This window comes from Columba livia, chromosome Z, assembly GCF_036013475.1.
Source record: "Columba livia isolate bColLiv1 breed racing homer chromosome Z, bColLiv1.pat.W.v2, whole genome shotgun sequence".
Classification (NCBI taxonomy): domain Eukaryota; kingdom Metazoa; phylum Chordata; class Aves; order Columbiformes; family Columbidae; genus Columba; species Columba livia.
The window spans coordinates 22,514,582-22,533,996 of record NC_088642.1 but is presented as its reverse complement, the minus strand read 5'-3'; the positions used below and the strand labels follow the sequence as shown (position 1 = coordinate 22,533,996).

The 19,415-nt window shown below is 37.4% G+C and overlaps 1 long non-coding RNA gene across 2 annotated transcripts in view; it reads right to left on the bottom strand.

Annotated features, from left to right (window-relative positions):
• Positions 1–3,144: 3,144 nt before the first annotated feature.
• LOC110362990 (uncharacterized) overlaps positions 3,145–19,415 on the bottom strand; it is a 63,406-nt gene continuing 47,135 nt past the window's right edge. For both annotated transcript variants that reach the window (XR_002420784.2, XR_002420783.2), the window contains one exon: positions 3,145–4,223. This is a non-coding gene — a long non-coding RNA (uncharacterized LOC110362990). The remainder of the gene's footprint in view (positions 4,224–19,415) is intronic.

Below are 19,415 nucleotides of genomic sequence, written 5' to 3'. Positions count from 1 at the left end.
AACTGCATAACACAGATTAGAAGGGTATTAATCTTGATTACCGATTTGTCCTACACAAAATGTGAAGGTGTTTGTATAAGACTTCAGAAAAGTAGATAAGAAATTTTCTTTTCTTGCTTCTCAAAATTTATAAAACTTGGAATTATTATTATTATTATTATTATTATTATTATTATTACATACTCAAATACAGTTTTCTGATTTCCCAATTTTTAAGCAAATGCTGCTGAGTAAAAGATTTTCTATGTTGTAACGAGCACTGCAAGTTTTCCCAAGATTTTGGGGCAAAACATGTAATGTATTATTTGCTGAAACACCAGCTCTGAAAGAAATGAGAAACCACTGACTTAATCAGAAATAATACATTCATCCAAAGGTGCTTAAAAAGCTGGCTGATGTCATAGTGAGACCTCTTTCCATGATTTTGAAATGTTCCTGGGAATCTGGAGAGGTCCCAGTTGACTGGAAGCTGGCAAATGTTGCCCCAGTCTACAAGAAGGGCAACAGAGATGACCCTGGCAACTACAGGCCTGTCAGACTCACTTCTGTGCCTGGCAAAATCATGGAGAAGATTGTTCTGGGAGTTATTGAAAAACATCTGAACAACAATGGTCCCAGCCAGCACAGGTTCATGACAGGAAACTTACAAACTTATTTTCTTTCTACAACAACATTGCTCACCTAGTTGACGAAAGGAAGCCTGTCAATGGTTTTTCGGATTTCAGTAAAGCCTTCAATACTGTCTTACAGTATCCTCCTGGACAAGATGTCCAGCACACAGTTGGATAAACACACAGTGTAGTGGGTGAGCAACTGGCTGATGGACTGGGCTCAAAGGCTCCTAGTGAATGGGGTTGTGCCTGGCTGGTGACCAGTCACTAGCAGGGTTCTGCAGGGACCCATCTTAAGGCCAGCGCTCTTCAATGTCTTTATAAATGGCTTGGGCACAGGACTTGAGGGAATACTAAGTAAGTTTTCCAGCAACACGGAACTGGGAGGAGCTGTTGACACTCTTGAAGGCAGAGAGGCCCTGCAGAGGGATCTGGACAAATTAGAGAAATAGGCAATCACCAACTGCATCAAGTTCAACAAGGGCAACCCTGGCTGTACATATGGACAGGGAGACAAGATGCTGGAAAGCAGCTCTGCAGAGAGGGATCTTGGGGTTCTGGTTGATGGCAACATGAGCCAACAGTGTGCCCTGGCAGCCAAGAGGGCAACCGTGTCCTGGGTGCATCCAGCATAGCGTTGCCAGCTGGGTGAGGGAGGTGATTGTCCCGCTCTGCTCTGCACTGGTGTGGCCTCACCTGGAACACTGTGTGCAGTTCTGGGTGCCACAGTATAAAAAATATAAAGCTACTGGAGAGTGTCCAGAAGAGGGCTACAAAGTTGGTGAAGGGTTTGGAGGGGAAGCTGTGTGAGGAGCTGCTAAAGTCACTTAGTTTTTTTAGCCTGGAGAAGGGGAAACTGAGAGGAAACCTCATGGTGGCTACAGCTTCCTCGTAAGAGGAGGAGGAGGGGCAGACACTGATCTCTTTTTCCTGGTGACCAATGACAGAACCCAAGGGAATGACAGGAAGATGTGCCAGGGGAGGTTTAGGTTGGACATTAGGAAAAAAATCTAATGAAGTTTATTTATTTATTTATATTTAATTTATATTTAATTATTACTTAATTAAATACAACAAGAGCAAGTGTAGAGTCTTGCATCTGGGTAGGAACAGCCCCAGGTTTCAGAATAAATTGGGGAAGGACCTGTTAGAGACCAGTGTAGGAGAAAGTGACCTGGGGTCCTGGTGAATGACAGTGACCATGAGCCAGCACTGTGCCCTTCTGGCCAGGAAGGCCAATGACATCCTGGGGTGTATTAGAAGGGGTGTCGTTAGTAGGTCGAGAGAGGCTCTCCTGCCACTCTACTCTGCCCTGGTGAGACCACATCTGGAATATTGTGTCCAGTTCCCAGCCCCTCAGTTCAAGAAGGACAGGGAACTGCTGGAGAGAGTCCAGCGCAGATCCATGAAGATGATAAAGGGAATGGAGCATCTCCCTTATGAGGAAAGACTGAAGAAGCTCCTCCTCAGGGAGGTCTCTTTGGCTTGGAGAAGAGGAGACTGAGGGATGACCTCATCAATGTTTATAAATATGTAAAGGATGAGTGTCACGGGGACAGAGCCAGGCTCTTCTCGGTGACAACCAATGATAGGACAAGGGTCAATGGGCACAAACTGGAACACAGGAGGTTCCACTTAAATTTGAGAAGAAACTTCTTCACAGTGAGAGTGACAAAACAGTGGAACAGGCTGCCCAGGGAGGTCGTGGAGTCTCCTACTCTGGAGACACTTAAAACCTGCCTGGACACATTCCTGTGTAACCTCATTTGGGTGTTCCTGCTCCAGTGGGGGGATTGGACTGGATGATCTTTTGAGGTCCCTTCCAATCCCCAACATTCTGTGATTCTGTGATTCTGTGAAAAGGTTCTTCAGCCAGAGAGTGGTGGAGCACTGCAACAGGCTCCCCAAGGAGTTGGTCATGGCCTCAGGCATGACAGTATTCAAGAAGAGACTGGACAACGCCCTCAGACACATGGTGTGAACTGTGGGGTTGTCACAGGAGACAGGAGTTGGACTTGATGATCCTTGTGGGTTCCCTTCCAACTCAGGACATTCCATGATTCTGTAATTCTATGTAAATATGATTTCTACAACTGGAAAAAGGAAATACAGATGTAATCCCTCCTCGGACAAAGGTAAAAACAATACAAAACTTTCTACTGTGTCATTATTACTATGGTTGCTTTCTACGACTCTGTAAATTTTGTTAGAGTAAATAATAGACAAGCGGATATAAAAGGTGAATGTAAGCTCCGTATTTCAAATTGTGATGTGAATTTCTATGCTAATTTAATACTTCGCAAAAGTCATTTTAAACAAGACTTTTCTAATACTGTGAACAGAAGCCCAAAATTTATGGAACATGAATAAATCTGAAATCAGTGATGTTATAAAGGTTACTTCCATCAGTAAAACCTGAATAAATATTGAAAGAGTGGCCATAGTAGGAAAGAACTTGTTAAACATTTTTGTGTCTTGCTTTAACTCTAGGTCATGCTCCTGAAAAGACACAAATAGTCAACAAAACAGACTGTTCTTATTGGCACATTTAACAGCCATGTTTTATTTTTTGTTCAGTAACTACTTAACAGAGAAGACAGAGAAATAGGGCATCTGGAACAAAAATTCTTTTAAAATATTTATGATTTTCTCATTCAGAAGTCAGAATGATATTTTAGTTGCACTTAGAGACAAGGGATGATTTTAGTACTATTACAATGACAGCAGTATGTTAGCATAGTCATGTTTGTATTGTTTCTAACTCCAAATCAACATTAATCTAGCCTTTGTTTCACCATAAGCTTAGAAAGCACGAGCTAAAAACATATTGGACAGTTTTTCTCTCCTCTAATCATCTTATAAATTGCTCCAATACAAACAACCACACCCTACACCCATACTTCTTATCTGTGCAGTTATCACACCTTGATCAAATGTCACAGCAGTGTAGAACACATCTAGTGGGGAATGTCAGAAATATTTTTGGTTTCATTGGCTTACACTCACACAGTCTGCTCTTGAATCTGCTTATTTCTGAATGGGAGTAGTCCCATTCATTCTGAAGTTGGACTTCAGTGTGTAAATTCTTGAAGACCCATGATAATTAAGGATGGTAAGAAATACTGACAACAAAATTGTAAATAAACATGTATATTCTGCATTGTTCCTATCACCATCATCTCAAAAGAACTATACTGCAACTAGAATGGCCGTGTCTTCGATTCAGAAGATAAAAAGTTCGTTCACATATAGGAAAAAACCCTCAACCTTCCCCTTCTTATATCAAATTGAACAAAAGTATACTGAACTACATTTAAAAAATAACCCTTATTAGATATTCAGTTGTATATCTGACTAGAAAAGCAATTCAGTCTGGAAAAGAACAGAAATATCATTTTAACTCTAGCAATACTGTGTGATTGTGGAAATTACAATAGAATGAAAAACGTACATGTATAAAACCACAACTACCCTTACGTCCTGACAGGTATGAAGCATTACACAAAATTAAATTACAGGTAGTGTTTTGATCAAATGTCAGTTTCTCCATATTCTTCTCCATGTCATATTTCTCCATGATCTTTGTCAAACTCCTTTATTGTCACTGTTAACCTATGGGGAAAAAAAAAAAAAAAAAAAAAAAAGAGTATTTAAGTCAGTATGCTCATTGATTCCACCTGAACAAGAATAACTGCAATTACCTTAGCCAGAGAACATTGCAGTTACAAGCACCAGTCATGTGAAAGCCACTGTGTTGGATAAAATACTTCTTTCTAACCGTATCATCCGTTGCAAATATTCCAAAACCCCAAACCAGACATTCCAAAATAATGATCTATAGACAATTTTTTACATGGAGGTTTGTTTCTCTTTAGCATTTGTGGTGTCATGTGTTATCTAAAATCTTCTCAATCTTTTACTTTGCAAGCATGACAGCTTAAAATCTATTTATTGACAAAGATCCGCTCCCTGAAACAAAGATTCAGCAATGTGATCTTCAGCCTTAAAATATGGTAGTCTAAGACTGACAATAACAAATACATGTTGAGAACTTGAACTGACAATTTAAATTTCATTGGAAATGTACACAGAAAGAATATATTTTTGACAAAGATTTCCATTCCCAGATGTGTAGTTTCAAGACTATATTTTCTTAAGATATACTGATTATATGGATAGTTCCTTGTGAATATCAGTGAAACCCTGACAGTTACATCAAAAAAAGGAGCTTGACTGATATTTTGTCTTCTATCATAGGATTATTCCATTAATATTATTATTCACCACACTCACAGAAATAGCAGTCAAACTTGGGATGTGATCATCTTGACCTTTGTAGCACCATCAATTAGAAGACAATGGGACTGTCACAGAGTTTGAAATTATCTAGAAACACAAAACACTACTGGCCTGGTTTGTTGGTTTAGATCATGCTACGTCTATGCATAGTGAGCAAAATGGATTTCTTTTTAATATTTTCCAACCTGAATCCTGGACATAAAGTGAGCCTCAGCATATATAAGTACATATCTAAATAAAGCATCAATATGACCTGAACTTAGGAAGATAAAGAACTCCATTTTAATTATGTTAATCCATCTAGATTCAGTTACACTAATGAAGTGACACATGTTTCTATGAGCTCAAGGCCAGTCTCAAGCTGCTTCCTCTGGAAAAATGTGGTCTGTTTAAAATTGAGCACTCTTGCTCTAGATGTTGTTTCTTACACATATCTGTGTGTCTTTTCAAAGAACTGAAATGTCTTTCCTAAACCCTTTTATAAGGGGATTTATGTCATCAGTCAATAACAAATAATCCCCTCTGACACCAGCAAAACACCAGTTTAGCTACTAGACTAACAGAAGTAACATTACATTATATGCCTAATGAGCTTGAAATACATTAACTTTGCAATCCACTTGCAATGTAAACATTAAACAACCATCCAGACCTGTATTTTTAGACAAATATTTATCAAACTAAACTTTAAGCAGAGATTAAACATGGTTTATCTCAGCCTTACTAGATACTGTCTTTTTTTTTTTTTTGTATTGTTCCTTAGCTCCGAGACAAAACAACATGATCTCTAAGATAATGGGCAAATGAGTAAGTGGTAAGTGGATTTAACAGTAATAGGAAGTACCTGGAGAAAGGGAAAACACGGTATATCTCAGACATTATTTAATGAAACTAAAAGCCATGTAATTCACATGAACCAGAGCTTACAACTCAGATGGTTTTTAAAAAGAAAAAGGAAGAGAAAATGTGAAACACTGTTCTGGGATAGTTATCACACCTCTGCTGAAGCATAAAAGAGTCGTCACATCAGGCAATAAACAGAGATGATTCAGTGACTTGTCATGTCATGATGAATATGCTGATTAAAAAACCCTGAAGTTATTAGAAGAAGTTTTCCAGGTGTGACATTCATCAGCTATTGCTCAAGCCTGGGATTAGTAGCACAGTGTGCTGAAATACTCTTTTCCATCTCATCAGATACTCACCTTCCTGAAGTCCACTTGCTCCCACCATCTGTGCTTATGTGAGCAGATAATGTTTTTTCAGCCATCCCATTGAGAGGGTTTCCATTGACTATTTTTGTTTTCTAGTTTAGATAAACAGATTTGTCATCCCCACTGTTGCACATTCAGCACCAATAATTCAGCAAAGAATTTGGTAATTTAAAGCCCTGACAGCCATAACTGACTGATGTGCTCCAGCCATATGCCTCAAAACAGAGCTTTCTATATTAACATAGTATTAATAGGTTCACTTCAGTGGCATATCACACAATAGTTGATGACAATTTGGGAACTGAATCTGGTGCCATAGCTGCATGCATCCAGCAACATCATGTCAGTTTACTGATGTAGACAATTTTGAGAGTTGTTCCAGGAAACCAGTTAGTACTTCAGGCCATTTTGGCTTCTTATACCCATGTTCAGAGAGCTTTCCATCTTCTTTGAATCATAGTCATTTTATATCCTTGCATGGTTTGGACTTAAGGACTTTGAAGCGGAAGTTTGTACACACTTAAGAAATTTAGTACCGCTCTTGTCCCATTGCTTATCAAGTCTCAGCTCTGACACTACCACTGCAGTGGCAGTACTATACTCAAGTACCGGTATTGGGACTTGCTCAAGTGTCTCAGAATCACAAGTGGACCTGCAATGGAGCTAATGGAATGCCAGAAGAACTTATGAGTAGGAATTCATATCTCATCCATAATAAAGTCCTAAAAAAATACCTAATTCCTTGGTAACAGTTTCACTTTACTCTGTTGTGAGCAGCAATAATGCTGAAGCTTTCTTTTTGTAGTCCAAGTAAGGCCACTGTATATTTACTTACAGTTCGTTCATATTGCAGAACTTCCCAACACACTCGGTTTTTCAGGGCATTTTATGTCTCAGAGCTATTTGTTTCATGTCCTGCCAAATCAGATGAACAGCTGAAGCTGCCCAGGCAGATAGCTGTTTGAGCAAGACACTGAGCTGGAACTGAGACCTTAAGGCTGGAATTAATCTCACTGATTTGAGATGTCTGCAACATAGATTATGACTTCTGAGAGAGCTGTCCTCAGCTCCCAGGTGGAGTGATTCAGCTGACCTATTTCTAGACATCTGCTTTAAGGTAAGATGACTTAAGCTCCAGAGGTGTTATCTGTCCATCCACTGAGTATGAAGGAAGCACAAGGTGACTAATCCAGTGGGAGATGTTGACATTATCAGATGTTTTCTCCAGCAAGTCTCCTGAACTCAGCTCTTCCACTGTCTCCCATGTAATGAAGCACATTATGACAGGAGCTACCACATATTTTCTTTTCCCTTCTTTCTGGAACAGGTCATATGTACATATTGACCTGAGCACAATAATTTCTCCCAGACTGAGCACAGTAATTTCTCCCAGACTAAACCAGATCTCCAGAAAAGCAACTCATCTCTTCTATTTCTCTACAGTATTCGGAGTTGTTTTTATTGCACAATATCCTCCACTACTACTATATAGGTTTGTTGTTCTTGGTTGTAGCCATCTCCTTTTCCAAATATGTGGTTCATATAGTGACAGGTATAGAAAATGCAAGTACTCTCTTCCTCCTGTCTCCACTAACGTAGACTACTTAGCCACACTGACTTTCTGAAAGACTACCTCTGTCCTAAAAAAGCTCTCTATCACATTTATATCCCAGGTTTTATCCAGTGGCTCCTCCATTGCCAGAATAACGGCCCGGAATAACCTATCTCTGATATCCTGCTGCTTAGATATGTATCCAGCTATAAGATACAGGAGGAGTCTAGTTAATATGATGTTATTTATCTCATTAAAACTTCCCTGGGATGTTAAGGATGGTGGAACATTTTGGTTGAAAAATGATGTAAGATTTTTAGACTGAATACAAACAGCCTTGACAGCTTAACATCTATGCTAATACAACTCTAGCTCTTCTTGCATTCATTCCTTCCTGTGGAACTTGTCAGTGACTGCTAACTATACATTATTGAACTCCGCTACTGATACTATGAAGGGCAGACTTACAGAGACTGAGAAGAGTGCAGGCTGTTCTGCTTAGATTAGCAATGTACGGGTCTGGAAAGGACATGCTGGGACATCAAGTTTGGTTTATTCTAACCAAAGGAGATCATGACATTTAATCCCCCTACTAACATACTTGTTAGATGTTTCCTAGACTGAGAAGAAAACAAAGATAAAGCTCAAAGCCCCATAAATTCCTCAGTTTCAGAAACAATCTCCATCTGGGCTGAACATAAGCCTAAAGAAAGCAGCTCTTCATTTCCATAAGTCTATTGTTCAAATTAATTATTTCAGTACATACACTACCTAGCTGTCTCTCTCTATCCTAATCTTGACATGATTTAATCTATTCTTAGAGATACTGGTATAAGCAGATGCAGAAAAGACAATGCCAAATCTCAAGACAAAATGACTGGATTATACACTTGTGTTGGCAACATGAAATTTACTGCAGGGCATGACTTTTAATGATGGCAATTAATCACATGGGGGAAAGCATATTTCAGCTTAAATGGCCATTACACTGTCTGGTTTTCATTAGTTTAGAGAAGCACCTAACATCAGGTGAAGGCAAACAGCTCATAAATCTAGAAAGAAATAAAAGTTATGTCTCCTTTGTGCAAAATAGCAATGGAAAATTGTAGATAAGGTAGAGTGATATATCAGATAGGCTATTGAACTTTGCATGCATCTTAAGGGAATTAAATGTATATGAAAGTTATTTATACTGACAAAGATGAAAATGCAAAGCATTTCATCTACAAGTGAGAGAGACTGCATGTTGAGGGCTTGATACTTCCAACTACTACTCATGCAAACATTACTTTGAATGTTACTCGAGACAAGTGAGACGTGGCAAAATACAAGGAAGCCATCACTTTTGGAGTTGAAACCATAATCCGTATCTCACAATGATAAAACCTAAAAATTGGAGATTTGAGTAAGAAATAGCAAGAATTCAAGCACTATAGGAATTGTATTTCAGAGCTACATTGTATTGTCCGAGTAGAAGTCTGGCAATACCTGTATTTCCCACAATGCTACACAGCCCTCTGATTTGTTTCTGTGAGATATCTGTCCTTTCTTACATTCATTACTTAGCAATGTGAATGTACAGTACTATGTGCTTGAGAGGCTAATACTCTCCTGGCATGTACCTGTGGAATATACCAGGAAAAGTGTGCCTAAATATTATCTTGTGAACACAGTAATGTCCTAGACTTCCAGTTCTGGGAGTTCCAAAGTGATCTACAGTACTTTGGAGAAGACCTGTTGTCAGAGATGTCTGTACTATATCACCATGTTTGGAAAAAGGAGGAAAGTCATTACAACACAAGAATCAGTATGGAAGAACGAAGTTTGATAACTGGTTCTAATTTGTGGTTTAGATTTTAGACATGTTACTTTCAGTTTATAAATCAACAGCTGTTTTTGTTGTAAAAGAGATGCCAGAACTTTCCAGAATACTAATACATCTGACTGGTAAAAAAAAAAAAAAAAAATATTCTATTCTGGGCCCCTCCTGATACAAAATTAAGCCTGGTTATACAAATTACAAGTCATCAATTAGACTGGGTTTGGTCCAGATCTTTAGTTGGGTAATAGACCCCAAAAACCTGAGACCTTCTAGAATGCCTAGAATGAAGGTGGATTATTTTTATCTAATATAATTATTTAATCTGAAGATATAATTCCAGTCCAATATTAAGAAAAAAAAAAGTTGGTTTATAGATTTGATATTATGCAAATTCAAACTCAGTCTCAATTGGTATAAAACAGTTAGATTCTTTTTCATTTCATTTTAGCTGCTGTCAACTTCCTTAAATCACAATACTGATTCAGAACATCAGAGAACCTAGAAGGGTACCGCCTCCTATGCCTACATGCCCAGCCAGCTCTACATAATTTACTCTTGGTTCATTTCTGGGAGTGGGGGAAAGCACTCAATAAAGATGACCTTTAAAAGGAGAAGACAAGAAATAACATGAAAGAAAGAAGAAAATAAAAAGGAAACAACTAAAACCAAGAGAAAAGATCTGATAATTGTGCAACAAAATTCATGGGTCTGAGGAAGAAAAGAGGGATTGGTTAGTCATTAGCAGCGTAGCCTGAAGCACAGCAAACTTTGTAGATACCAATATTTCAGGCACAACCCGGCTTCTCCTCTGTACCACTCCTCATTCCTAGTGCAATCTCACCAAATATCATTCCAGATAAAGAGCAGCTTCATAGTTAAGCATGAGAATGTGATGAAAACTCAGACAATGGTAAATACAGACTCATCTACTTTGCTGATATGACACACTTCAGAAATACCTCCTTGAACCCACAGATACTGTGTATTTTATTTTCAGTTGGTGAACTAATACAGATAAAGAGCTAGTTGAGGGTTTTTCTAACTTGATAAATTTTCCCAAATATTTTCATATTCAGGATAATTTCTCATGGCTTTTCATGCCCATATTCTTTATAATCAGGATAACAGACTCCCAACTTTTCTCAAACTCACAACTACTGTAGGAAGTTACTAGAAAACATATTTCACATTTACTTAGAACCATCAGATCTGAAGAACTAATGGTATATTTCCAAACTGAAACAGATGCATTGTCTCTCACATTGTCATACATCAAAAGTAAACAAATAATTACTCTGGATCAAGTCAGACAGCCTGTGAAATGAATGTCTAGGGAACACATAATAACAGAGCAAACACATAGTAATCCTTCCTGTGAATATTTTCCCAGGCCATAAACTTGAAAATTTGCTACCAATTTATAAATATGGCTTTTAATACCCCTGAAAACGTGACAGTTTCTTATGTGAACAACCTTTTAAGAGCAATGGCAGCAGCAAGAGTGGGTGCCAGCTTCAGATTAACTGATTTTGTTTATTCACAATTTTCAGCTTGTTATCTTTAGAGCACACATGGGCTGTTTTCCTAAACATCTCCTATCAATTAAGGGACTGATTTATTTACACACAAGACCAACATTACTCTTATGAGGAAAAGCACTTAATGTACAACAGGTGACACTATTTCCTATGTATAATTATGCCTTATGTGTGCTGTCAGGCAAAGATAATATTGTCATTTCTGTTCTGCACGTTATTATTGCAATTGCATTCAGTAATAAACTTCATCTTATTGTTGCATATAAATTTGTGTAGGTACCATGTCCCCAGCTTTACTCTACTAACAGTGGTCCTATTGAACACAAAAGAACTAATACTAAGTAAAAATATCCGGTATCATCAGATTCTGGCAGGGCAGTCACCTAAAACTGATAAGGAAAAAACCTGTTTTCTCAGTGGGAAAAACAATGGGACTTGTCATTCTTTTCACACTACTATTAGTTAATATTGAAAGCCTTGAACACCTTTTCCAATCTACCCCTAGTATTTGTATTGTATTTGTGATTCAAATAATAACACACTTGTCCTGTTTAGCACAGGTCACGATGTGGTCTGTCTTGTTGACCTGTCGTGTTTCGTCTATGAGTGCACATTCCTCACTAAAACTACTACTCCACACGTATAAGTGTAATATCTGCACAGGAAAACATTTTAATGGAAAAACCTCTGTTCCTTGTAACAATGTATATTTAGGCCATATAGAAAAATTGTGCTGATATACTATTATCACACATATATCAGGAACTGGGGTAAGTGCAAAGACTGCAATTTAAACAATAAGTGCAGTCATAGGTGACCTGATGTCATCCAGTCATTCACACTGGAAGTTGTTTACCTGATGAGCACTGAACTGGATGTGTTTTATGCAACCAAATCTAAGAGTCTTTCTACATCTGTAGTAAATCCCTGAGATGGATACTATTGCCAAATTATGACAGCTGACAATACGTTCATTCTATTCCATAGCAAGCAGTAATTTGAATTGTATTAATTATTAAAAGCTGAAAGAGGGTGTAATACAAGCAGCATGACAGAGATTGCTGCTAACAAAGACACTAAATTCTTGTTTTCTAACTTATGACATTAGTATGGAACAAACGCACTGTGTAAATACAGCAGCAAGGGTGGTTTGATTTTCTTAGCTTTGGTAGTGAGTTAAAATAATACTATAGGAGTATAAATGAAGTATAAATGAAAGTACGTGACCTGACTGGAATCTTTTCATTAGGAGACTGAACTCTTTACTTCCATGACAAGGACTGCTTTGGTGTATCCATTGTAGGTACTGCCTCCATTTTTACTGTATAAAAAGCTAGGTAATTCTGGAGATTGATTCTGTGCTCTTATAGGAACCAGCCCAGAGATGTCCACTGGGAAATACTGGATATGATATGCATCATTGACTCAGGATTGCATCATAACAGCTCTGTGCACTTGGGATTCAGCATGCTGAGTTCCCAGGAGAAAGGGAACAGCTCCTCTGCAGAGGAATACCTTTGAGGTTAGACATCTTGGTTGGAGAGAAGCAGATGTAGGTTTAGATCTTTCACACTCAAACATGTTTGGATCTAGTGCACCCATATCAACAACATTTTTGTAAATCCAGGCTATAGTTTCATTACACACAAGTGGAAAAGGAAAGGAAAGGAAAGGAAAGGAAAGGAAAGGAAAGGAAAGGAAAGGAAAGGAAAGGAAAGGAAAGGAAAGGAAAGGAAAGGAAAGGAAAGGAAAGGAAAGGAAAGGAAAGGAAAGGAAAGGAAAGGAAAGGAAAGGAAAGGAAAGGAAAGGAAAGGAAAGGAAAGGAAAGGAAAGGAAAGGAAAGGAAAGGAAAGGAAAGGAAAGGAAAGGAAAGGAAAGGAAAGGAAAGGAAAGGAAAGGAAAGGAAAGGAAAGGAAAGGAAAGAGCTCAGAATCATGCCTTAATAGATAAAAAAAAAAGGGGAGGGAAAGATTCAGGTCCACGATGAAGTGACTGTGTGGCATCCTGCATTTTAAACATTAAACAGTTAGATGAAATATTTAATAAACAGTTTAGTAGTTCAATTAACATTCTTGGTATTGAGTTAAGGAATGTGTTGAAACCTGTAGTTAACCTAGCTATAAGACAAAGTCTAAAAACCACTGACCCAGAATAACAATAAAAATACAAAGATATTTTAACGGGTTGTTCTGTTTGAAATAGTACATTGCCTAGGGATATTTCATTAACGTAATTATATCTGGCTGTAACCAAAAATTCAGACTAAAAGGAGGTGAAAATATTACCCTGACAACTTGAAGAAGATTGTGAGCACCCTGAAAATATGGAAATCTGATATTTATGTTTATATACAATATAATGAACTCTTGAGCCAGATGGTCTGATTTTGTCCATGGTGCTGGGCTGCTAGGAGATATGCATATAGATTTAATAAAAGCCATAAATTAAAGTCTACTTTGGCAACATGTTTTCTACTAAATAGAAGCTAAAATAGGAGATAAGGAAGTCTTAAATGGAGAAATTTTTGTGTGAAGAATTTCTGCCTTTTGGAACTAGACTAAATGAAATCTCTCTTAACAACAGATGCTCATGAACTATAAGCATATACAAACAGAAAACTAATAAAAAAAGGGTATGAGTTTAAAAATGAGGAGATGAAGAAGGAGGAGTTTCAGTTCTAAAAGGTGCCCCATTTTCCTCCTCTAGTCAGTCTAGCCCAGCCTCTTTCATCTGTTGATAGACTACACCACCATCTCTGTCCTCTGAGCAACAGTATATTTTCTTATGTAACAGCAACTATCAGAACTAAATTGTCAAAGAAAAAAATTACCCCAGAATTACAACCTAAATGCCAGAAAGAGAAAAAATAGTGTTGCTGCAAAACTCAAACACTACAAATGCAATGCTTTTCCAACCTAAGCATATACAATTCCTAGACAAGCAGTGACTGGTATCCCTCTAAGATTAGGGGTTTTTTAATGTTTTCTTCACATCTGTAAAAAATATATTTGTGATCCAAAGTATAAATTGTTGAAAATATCAAACTTCGACCAGTCCTTTGGATTGTTATACATTCTTAAGAAGCCAGAAAAAAGGGAGTTTGTTCTCTGGTTAAGAAACAACTGCTAACCTGCTAGGACAAAAATGTACTGTATTTTCCATGCCCTTCAGTTTTCTGTGCTCTGAACTACCAGTTAAATAATTTTCTTAAGAGTTGTTTCCTACAGGGATGGGCCCATATTGATAATAAGGAAATAAAAAAATTATGGAAATGTACATGGTTCAGTTTTCAGGTATTTGGTTTCAATTACTTCCCTTTTTATTTTATTACAGGGTTCTTTATCATGACAATATGAAATACTTTTGACAACAGAGGAGGTAATTTTCAAGGGGCTTTATTTTCTTGGGATTTTTAGTGGTGGTTGTAACAGAATACACAACATCATTGCAACACACTGTGGTCATGTCAATATTTCAAGGATTTATATGTAGGCACAGTGTCTCCACAGGATGAGTTCCAAGACCCTTTTTATTCATACTAAACTGAAGAAGTGTAGGATTAATGCTCACCATCTCAGCCTGTACACAGAACCATAGTCCTGCCTTTGTAAAACTTCCCTTCTTTGTACAAAGCATACTGAAGGTACTCATCAGGAGCTACTATTTTGTAAATTTCTGTGTGAAAGCTGATTCCAACAGAAAAAAAGGTATTTGGTGCTTCACTTGCACAAGTAGACTGATTTTGTGGTTTGTTTAGGCAGAGTTCAACACACCAAACTTACTATACACTCTTTCATCTTATTCTAGATCTTGTCCCAGCAGTGAGTGTCTCATCAGCTTCTGGAAGAAGCAGAAAATATATTTCTAGTCTTTCCACTGGATCCTCAGGAGGGTAAGACTCCTTGTCCATCTCTTCATTAACAACACAATATTTCAATGAGACTTCCAGTGAAGTAAGACCTTGGTTTTTACCTCAAAAGGCAAATAACAATTAATTTTTTTTTAAGGGAAACATAACTTCCCAAAAATATTTTAATGTGCTATGCTAGAGCTTCCAGAGAGCAAATCTGCGAGAATATGACATTAGTCTAAATGGAATGATGTTTCAAAAGTATCGTTAAAATTGTCCATATTTTGGCTTTAGCCATAAAATTTTACTTTTGTCTCTACTAAGGCTTTTTCTAAACTAGAAAAACAACAACAACAACAAAACAACAAACAAACAACAACCCCGTACCACCAACACCAGCAAAAACCACCACCACCACCAAAGATTATTTTATACCTGTGCTGAACAGCTCTCAACTCTGTTGTAGAGATGTTACGGTTCAGGAATTCCTGCTCATTTTAGAGTCAGCAGACAAGTTCCATTTCCTTCAGCATCTAAAGAACTAATTTTGAGGCTACCTCTTTGCTGTCTAGGTGAAAAGAGTGGGAAGGTTTGTTAATTCCAAAGGGACTAAGATGTCATGAGACTGGGTTTATTGTGGAAACTAGAGTACTGATTTATATATTAAGCAATTGCTACAATCTCACAATTTTCAAATATTTTTCCGTGTGCAAATTACATAATATATTATAGGCTTCACCAAAATGGGTTGCCTATTTGACTGATAGTTGTCCATGGCCCTGAAATTCTGCTTTAGTTTGCCTTTTCACATGTGGATGATAAGAAAGGGAGGTTACCTCAGAGCTCTTTCAGTACTTTGCTGCCTTATTTTCTGATTAACAGCATGCATCAAATAATCCCTCACTTTCACTTCTACTATTCCTCTGGTTATTTAAAAATTTACTATTAAATCAAAGTATTTTCAAAGAGAAGAGTTGGAAATCATACTCATGAAGAATTGAACACTTGTCTTCACAGCAGAGTTTGCATAACCCAGAAGAGGAGTAGATGAAGCTCGTGGCCTCATACATAAATGCAAGAAGAAAATAAATATTTGTGATAAATTAATAAATGCAGATTTTATTTCCCTGCACTAAAACTGAGAAGGATTAAGTCATAGCATTCAAACCCATCACAGAGCAATTGAAATTGCACTGCCATTTTCTGGTGTTAGTGACATTACTAGTGTTCTTTGCATTCATATGCCGAGGATACACATTATATATATATATGCAAAGGAGACTTTCATCCCATGTCTCACAGTAAGAGAACAGCAAATTTTGATCTAAAATAGAAAAAAAAATACAGTAAAACTACAAAAATATTAAATTAGTCTGAACTTTCGGGTCAACTTGTTAAGTCAGCACTTACAAGCTGTGAGATGTACAAAAAGGTTAACCTACGTCACTGGAGACTGTTTATGGATAATGAGATATAAAGCTTCTGTTCATATTGTTTCCAAAAAGTGAGTGATGAGGTCTAATTGCAAAAGAAATCCTCAAGAAGACACACAAGAGCTTCTAAAGCTGTGGAAATTTTGAGTAAATGTTAAGATAGCATGAAACAGGTTTCACAAAATTCTTGGTTTACACTAAGAGCTGCTTCAGACCCTTGACACTATTACTGATGTGGGAAAATACTATTTATGGCTACAGATGGATACATCTTTTAGTCTGTGCAAGTCCTTTTAGTATGATGATATCCCTGACCTAGGCCGAGATGTCAGTAGCCTAGAAAGAATTCACAGTGACAAAAGGAATCTAAATGGAAAGAGAGAAGGAAGAAATTAAGGCTATGAAGATAGCTAGCAATTTTTCATGTTTCCTTGGTCAGTCAGGAGCGTACAAATGTATCAACATATAGTTGATATAGAAACTTTCTAGCTAATCTCTAACTAAATTTTCCCCTTTTTTGATAAAGCCTGGAAGCCTCATTTTGATTTCTGATCTGGAGTAAAGCGAACACAAGAATCAGCAAAATTCCCAGTAACTTGTCTTTTGAAGGATTTTTGGGCAGATGATTAGACAATCTCAACTGTTGTTTTTTAATTATAACTCTTCAGCTTGCATGAATTTAGGAAAAATCTTAAACATATGATTCAAGAGTACCTTCAATTTAAAAAAACAAAGCAAAACAACAACACCTTAACCACAAAAAACAACCAGCTGACAAACAAAAAGCCACAAACACACACACAAAATAAACCCCTTAGCTACACGACTTATTATTTTAAAACATTGCAGAGAATTCTTGAGATTCATCTTGGGACCTAAAGGTCTTTAACAATAAAATCTTCGGGGTAAGCTATCATGAGACACTGGCTACAAGCTAGGAGACTAAATGGGAGAAGGAAAGCCTGACAGAAGCAGACCTTAATGCTGGATGTACCTTTGGCAACTGGAATATTTACTTGGAAGTGGGTCTCACCTGTGGACCTGAATGAAATTTTACTGCCCCATTCAGAAACACTTCCATGAAAAACGAGGAGGCTCCATTCCCCTCTCCTTCCTTCAGGCTGATCTCCTCTGGCCAGAGCTCTGAAATCAGGGGACAGGTAGGGATTTGTCAACTAGAAACTAAATCTTGAACACTTCCAAGAGAAACGAAGACAGTCTCTGGACTAATTATTTATTCTGTTGTTTACAGACTGTGAAGTCTTTGAAAGGGAAAGTGCAGGAGGCAGACACTTCATTTTTGTTTTGGCTGAAACTGAATAAAAAAGTCTCTATGAATAAATCTGAAATCTTGGAGAGACAATGTTCACTGTTGAACATGCAGCTCCTGCTGAGTTTATGTTCAGCTGTGTGGCCCTGACTCAGAGAGAAGGACTTTCAGACCTCCCCATCTACATGAAAAAGTCCCTGTACCTGCTGAGGCAAGAAAATCCAAACATCTACCACTGGAAGCTTACCAAGAGCCAGAGGGCTACATCTAATAGCAAAACAGAAAAGATAATCCAGCTATCTTTTTTCATTCAGAGTCTCCACTTTGAAAAGAGCAGCGCTCTGATGCTGGGAAAAGGATCATGAGTCACCAAAGAGGAACTTGCATTGTACAGCTCCCAGGGAGGCCCCTCTTAGAAATGAGCTGTATTATAAGGCGGCACAACTCTTCATCTGACAAGACTTGCACTAAAAAGGGAAACAGAACACTGGGAGAGTTAAGCTGCTCTACTGCTGCTGATTAGACCAGTGAATGGATCTAGATCAGAAAAAAATTCATTTTTGCTTTCATTTCTTAAGGAATACTCCTAAATCTGCTCAATCAGACCAAACAAATCACTGTGCTGTTCTTAGCTAAGAAATCTTTCCAGGAAAATCACTGCTTTGATTTATCCCCCAGGTTTTCAAAGGTTTCATAATGTGATAAGGCAATTATCAGAACATTTCTGTTAACTTAATCTGGGACCTAATTCTCATAATTTATCCTTATTTTCCTTTATTCTCACAATTCAATTGAAATTAAGTCAAAATTCTATTAAGTTTATCTCTTGTCCTGATAGCTCCAATCTAAACAGAAAAGCCACCAAAGGAAAAGAAATACTAAGACATGTAAGTACATTGTCTGGAGATGCACTACCATACACTAGAAAGCCCAGACACCTGGAGAGGATACAACATAGCTTTTTCAATTAAGAAGGACAAAAGAATGTAAATAGTAAAACAGAAACTTTAAAACAAGTTTTGTTTCAAGGACAAGTGGTGTCTGAAAACATCTAAGTATTTCCAATGCCTCTTTCACTGTTTTCCTTTAAGTACAAATGAAGAGACAGGACAGCTAATATTCAAGTTATGGTATGCACCAGGGGTGCACAATCTACTGTAATATGTTCTTTTTTGTTCAAAATTATTTCTTTTTAGGGTATCTCTATAGCAGTAGCATACAATATATGAAAATGACTCACACAAACATTCATGACCTTCACACCCAAATCTCAGTCCCAGCTCTTCCTCTGCCTTCAAACTGAAGAGTTAAATCACAAAATTTAGGTTGTAATTTGATCATTTGGATTTAAGTCTAAATTAATACATTATTAAGTATAATGAAAGACTCGGAAGTCAGAAATCAAGTGCCTAACACTGAGGAAAAACAACTAAATTGAGATAAAAAGTGAAGGCATGCATGTTCTAAAAGGAAATGTGCAGAATTTCAAATACAACTTGATTAGATGGCTTGACTACAATCAGGAGAGAGAAAAAACAAACAAACAAACAAACAAACAAACTGGCTACTCTTGGCAAAGATAATCGGGAAAGTAAAAGCAGAAATTAGAACTAAAATAAATAAATAAATAAATAAATCTATCACAAAAAAAAAGCAATCTGGGGGGAGAGATAATGCAGGAGTAACATTATTTAACTCCAAATAGTTGTAGCAGTGTTATCTGTACACTGAGCAGAAGTAATGAATAAAAGGCAGAACAACATGTACTTGTTCGTATTTTTTGTGTTTGTGTGTTTAAAAAAACAACAGGGTACAGGAAAGGAGGT